We start from the raw sequence: 6,647 nt of genomic DNA on the forward strand, positions 1-6,647 counted from the left end.
CGTGTTACATTATACATAGGAAAGTCTTTATTTATAACATTTAGAGATGGAATTCTTGGCCGGACAATGATGGTTGTCGCCAAGGTCACAAGAGATGTAATCAAGAGATGTGCTGTGTGTTATGACGGCTCTCCTGATTTTGCCAAGTGGTTGATGTCCTCAGGGCAACCCTGGGACAACATTTCAATCAACCAATTAGATTTCAGAAATAAGTTTACAGTTTGTTTTAAGTTTAAGCTTACAACCAGGATTAGCTCTAGAGCATTGTTTTCACTTACCATGTCCCTCTGATTTTAGGGTTTGGTTTTGGTTATGGTTGGGGTTTGGGGTGGGTTTAGGTTTTATTTAGAAAAATGTTGTCCTTGGGTCAACACAATATGTTGCCCTGAGGACATCAACCACTTGGCAAAATCAGTTTGAGCGTCATATGTGTCAAAGATCACATTTCATTCAAACATTGTGTTGTTCATCTAATCCTGTCAATCACACTACAAACGAACATAAACTCTCAGATTAATGTGTACCTCAAATATTTTGGGAATAAATTTGCATCAATTTAGGAATACATTTATTTGTAAATAAATACAGTCTAATACAGCAGTTCAAATAACCACTGTAAAAAATTTCTGTAGAAATTACAATATTACTGGGTATTACTGGCAACTATCTGCCAGTAACTTACTGTAGATTTTACATTTATGTTATTTACTGGCAACATTTTGTTCAAAGTTAAATGAACATGAAATATTTTCAGACTTTATCTTCTACAGTAAGTTACTGGCAACCAGCTGCAAAATTACAGCAATTTTTTACATTGAAATATAACTGAATAGGGATCATAACAAACAAGATTTTTTTACATACACACTTTGCCAACACAACAAAAATGAAACTTTTGTCACAGTTGACAGTACCCATTGAACTCCATCATATTTGTTTTCCTACTATGGAAGTCAATGGTTACAATCAGCTGTGTGCTTACCATCATTTATCAAAATATCTTCGTTTGTGATCACCAGAAAAAAGAAATTCAAACAAATTTAAAACAAAACGAGGATGAGAAAATTATGACAGAATTTTCATTTTTGGGTGAACTATCATCTGCGTCATGTTTGAAGGCTGCGTCCTATACGGAGGTCACATTTGTTGGCCGCATGCGTCATCAAGGTTTGTTATTTCAGGTCTTATTTCAGAAAAGCAACTGTTGCATTTCAAAGTAAGATGGAAACTACAACGATATGTCTTACGATGAATAAATGCTAATTTTATAATGTTTTTTCCTAAAATCAGAGTGCCAACAAATAAGACTTCAAAATGAGAAACAGACTGTCTCCAAAATAGCTCCATATACCCCTATATAGTGCACTATTTAAGGGAACATCCATTTTTAGTGGTGTCCAAAATCATATTTCAACATTTTTGAGTGCACACATTCAACCCCACAATGCACCGCAATAATAAATGTATAATTGATGTACACTCACAGCTAGCCGCTACTCGTCCACTGAGGCTCCCGAAAGATGGCAGTACTTCAGTCAAGTTTAAAGGGGACATTTCACAAGACTTTTTTAAGATGTCAAATAAATCCCCAGAGCTGTCCTCAGAGTACATATGTGAAGTTCTAGCTCAAAATATCATATAGATCATTTATTATAACACATTTAAATGGCCACTTTGTAGGTGTGATCAAAAATGTGTGTCCTTTTAAATGCAAATGAGCTGATGTGAGTGCCGTGGTTGGATAGTGCAGATTAAGGGGCGGTAATATCCCCTTCTGACATCTAATGGGGAGCCAAATTTCAATGACCTATTTTTTCACATGCTTGCAGAGAATGGTTTACCAAAACCAAGATACTATCTTTATCACATTTTCTAGGTTGATAGAAGCACTGTGGCCCCAATTATAGCACTTAAACATGGAAAAAGTATTTTCATGATATGTCCCCTTTAAGTGTCTGAATTCCCTCGTTTTCGTTTACTACTTTGGAGTGGACTAATGTAGGGAATAGCGAATAAGGGGCTATTTTGGATGCAGCCGCAGTTTAAGGGTTGTGGATGGTTGCCAGGGTGTTGCTAAGGTCTTTTTAGAGGTTGCTTAAATATTCTGTTCCCCAAATATGGTCTGCAAAGGCTATATTGTTTTAGGTTTACTTTCAAAAACAGATAAAAATCATAAATATAAAAGCTAACTGCATTGTACTGCATCTATCTTAAAGTCAAACACAGCACTACCACACTTACACATAACAGGCACAAAAATACACATCCTTAACCCCAAACAACAACAAACACATACGTATATAACGCTGTAAAAAGTATTTCTAGAGACGCAAACAACACAAAATTCCCAGGAATTCAGCATACACAAATATACAGAGCCGACTAGAGTCCTATGCACTTTAAATCAGTCTCTCGCTCTCTCTCTCTCTCTCTCGCTCTCTGTGAATGTTTTGCTAAGACCAGGAAACTCATAAAAAAGCACAGTTTTTATAAATTACTGTCACTCAAAGAGCTCTTTTCTTTCTCCCCTCCACCCCTTTTTTGCCCTCAGTACCTTACAGTAGCTCTACCTTTCCCTCCATTTACTCAAACCAGAGTCTCTCGTTCTTTTTCTGTCCCCTTGGCCCTGAAGGCAGAGGGGTAAACAGTGAAACCCCGGTTCGAATAAAGGCTCAATTCTTGTCTCGCGTGTTAAAAATGGATACAAAGGCAAACCTGTATGATAATTTTTGGCATATGGTGGCCAACGAGACACTGTCGTTCCTTGTTCTCCTGCAAGATTAAAAAAACTAACTTAAAACAGCAAGCGACTAACTTACAGTAACTAACGTTTAATTACAGTAACTTAACTGTTATGTTATTCTATTTTCTTCTTATTTATATAAGTGAGCTTTATTAGTTAGATTATTGTGTTGTCACCTTCATTGAGATTAGTTGTTTTTATCACTGTAGCTTATTTTTTTAAATGTTAATGTTTATTATATATCGTACAAAACTATGTATTATTAATGAAAGTTTTGAAATGTATTACTACTGTAGTTGATGATGAGTTAAGCTACTGTAATGTTGAGCATCAATAGTTATGCGTCTCCTTTAAGCGCTCCAGGATTTGTCTCTGCTTGTCTGCGATGCGTGGTTGGAAAAAAGGGCAGCTTTCACGACTCATATTCACTGCTGGGTGCCAGGTGGTGATGTTTATATAAGGCTGCCTGGTGCCAGGCTGACAGCAGTTTCTCTTAAACCAGGTACAATCTGGAAACTTGACACACGTCACGAACCAAAAGACTTGATGGTAGAGCGAGAGCGTGTCTTCGGGACACTCCGCAGAGCGTGTCATTGTGCTGGGTGACGGGGTGTTATCTTGTGCCTGCTATCCTGGTTTAATGCTTTAACAACACCATAGCTTTACATTGAAAATTTGAGCCATCTAGCAACTCAACACAATCTGCAATCACATTATTTTTGCAATCATGTTTGTGCTGTTGCAGAAACAATACTAAAAAGAGACAAATATTTTACTCTTTCCACTGTTTTCTATGTGCAAATGATTGAGAGAAACAGACATGTTTGCATTTAAATGTATGCATTTGACTGACACTTTAATCCAAAGTGAATTACTGTGCATTACAAGGTGCACATTTTATCAGTACCTGTATGTGTGTTCCCTAAGATCGAACCCCTGATGCAATGCTCTACCACCGAGCTACAGGAAAATAAAATTACACAAAATCAGCATCATACGAGTCATTTTTACCCACAAATCCCTTTAAGATCATTCAACAGGCAGCAATAAACCGAGAGCAGACATATATTAAACAAGCACCACCAGGTCAGAGGATGATACAGTGCAAAGATAACAGGATTAGATAACAGAGACACAGTGAGAATAAACAGGACAGCGCATGACAGCATGCTGATACAGTAAAGTTAAAGGAGGTAATGGATGATTATCAGCATGAGGTCTGTTAATCGTCTGCTTTATTTTAAGAGGTAAAACAAAACACAAAGCTACCACAGGTCCGTTTTGGGAAGCTCCTTTTATAAAAATTGTAAAAAAATGTCCACTGGGGCGGTGCCCCTTTTAAAGGTACTGCTTTGTACCCAATTGACACTTTTCCATTGCATAGTACCCCACGGGTCAGGTCATGTCAGCTCACTTTACTTTGGCTTGGTTAACTTTTCCATTGAGTTTTGTACCACTTCAGAGTGGGATGGATTATAGGCATGTCATTATATTTGCGCTGTCTACTGCTGTGACATCATACAAAAAGTGGTAATGAGCGAGCATTGTTGGAATGCAGTGTTTCCCATACATTCATTAATTTGTCAGTCATCCACAAAATCAAAATTGACCTCAACAAATAAGTGCTTGCACATTGCATTTATCACTACCTCTGTCTTACATTGAAGTTTCTGTATAAATAGTCGTGAACAGTGTTGGGGGTAACGCATTACAGGTAAGGTGCATTACGTAATAATATTACTTTTCTGAAGTAACGAGTAAAGTAACGCATTACTTTTTAAATGTACACATTCATATTTGAGTTACTTTTTAAAAAAAGGAATGCAAGTTACTTTTTTAGTTAAATATGTACTTTCTGAATGCAGAATGCAAAACACCTGCAAGGCCTGAAAGAGATCAAGCCTCAGCCAAGAAAAAGTAAAGCAAAAGTAACTAAAAAGTAACGTAAGCAATACTTTCCTTGAAAAATTAGTTACTTTTTTGGGAGTAACTTCATATTGTAATGCATTACTTTTAAGAGTAACTTTCCCCAACACTGCTCGTAAAGTCAGTCAGATGTGCCAGATGTGTTCCCACAAACTGCAAGGAAAACACAGGTATGGTATTCCTGTTTCTCAACTCTAAAAGAGAGTTTGAGCACGAAGTGCAAGCATGAAGATAAAGTTATCTTGCATTAAACAATGAGACTTCTCTCAGACCAATCAGTTATCTACAATGTTTTCACGTCACATTTTAGTATCAGCACAGCTTGCTTGGAATCTCTGAGGTGGTAATAAAAAAGTATTGGTACTATGTACTGTAACTAGTGGAAAAGCCCCCAAAAGTAAGATGACCACACCCAACCCGTGGGGTACGATGCAATCGGAAAGCACCAAAAGAGTACCTCTGGGGTAGCCTGGGTGCCAGATGAACTTAGCCCCGCCCACAACATTTGAGGATGGGAAGTTCGTTCTGGAGTTTCTCCATTGTGGCGCTGCTATGCTCGGACAAAAACTGTTCGACTAATCGAATTGTCAGGGCGGGCTTTATACGATGATGGACAGATGATCAAAAGTAACGTAATCAACCACGTCACCAAAGAGAGCGTGTGTTGAATCTGTTTTCTTATGGAGAACCAAGTTAAAAAACAAGCAACTGAAATGGGTATCACGGCGATGCAACCCGTTGTGCACGACAAGGTGGATATAGTTAGCAGTCGTTGATTTTTCGGAAGCCCGGAATCGTGGCTGTTGCATAAGAAGGGACATGCTATAGACTCTGATGTTTTTCAAGCCAAAGTAATGGGTATCGTCGTGGATGTTCACCTAACTTACAAATGGTAAGAGATTGTCTGACTGTATGACTCAGTAAATAAGTCACAATGTCGTGATGTGAATCAAACATAGTACACTATAAAAAAAATCCGTAGAAATTACAATGTTATTGCAGCTGGGTTGCCGGTAATTTACCGTAGATTTAAATTTATGTTATTTACTGGCAAGAGTTTGTTCAAAGTTCAATAAATTTGAAATATTAACAAGTCTTTATCTTTACAGAATAAAACTATACAATAACAGCCTCATGCAAAGCATTCTGGGAACCAGAAATCATCATCAACCTTTTTCTGTTTTTTGCTCCAGATTTTGTTTCCCAGAATGTTTTGCTTGATGCTGTTTTTTTTTGTTTTACTCTGTAAAGATAAAGACTTGTAAATGTTTAATGTTCATTTGACTTTGAACAAAATGTTGCCAGTAAAAAACATAAATGTAAATCTACGGTAAGTTACCGGCAACCCAGCTGCAATTTCTACTGAATTTTTTTACAGTGTAGGTGTCGATATACGTTTGCTAACTCAGACTTATGCTGCCTTCACGTGCTTTGGAAAGATGATAATTTCCATTTATGAACTGGTATTTACCAGTGTGTTGTGTTCAAGTGCTTTTGTTGTTGTACTTTAGGGAAAATACATTCACGTAAGTAAATTGCTTGACCGCTCATTACTAGGAGCCTTCTTTTGACTGATAGCTAGCATCTGCCAACCAAACAATAACAGTAGTTTTAAAAAAACTACTTCCAGCGTGCAGTTGAGCTCTGTTGACAACAAGTAAGCGTCGCTAAACATACATCACACACTCCGTTGCTCTGATTGGTTGTAGGTCCATCCAATTGAGTGCAGATGCATTGTTTTGTCCTGGTTCGGTGAAACACGCCACAATAATCCCAGCCCAATGGAGCAGTATCAGACTCAAATTCTGACTAGAATTTTGAGTATGACAACATCAGGCTACCTCAGGGGTACATATTGGTACCCAAAAGAGCTTGCCTGAGGTACCACTCCAGTGACAGCTAAAGATAATCTTTTGACCATTTTTTTCAGATAGTGTAGTGTATGTTAAACCAGTGGTTCTCAAACTTTAGTACCATC

The sequence above is a fragment of the Paramisgurnus dabryanus genome, chromosome 9 (assembly GCF_030506205.2).
Source record: "Paramisgurnus dabryanus chromosome 9, PD_genome_1.1, whole genome shotgun sequence".
NCBI lineage: Eukaryota > Metazoa > Chordata > Actinopteri > Cypriniformes > Cobitidae > Paramisgurnus > Paramisgurnus dabryanus.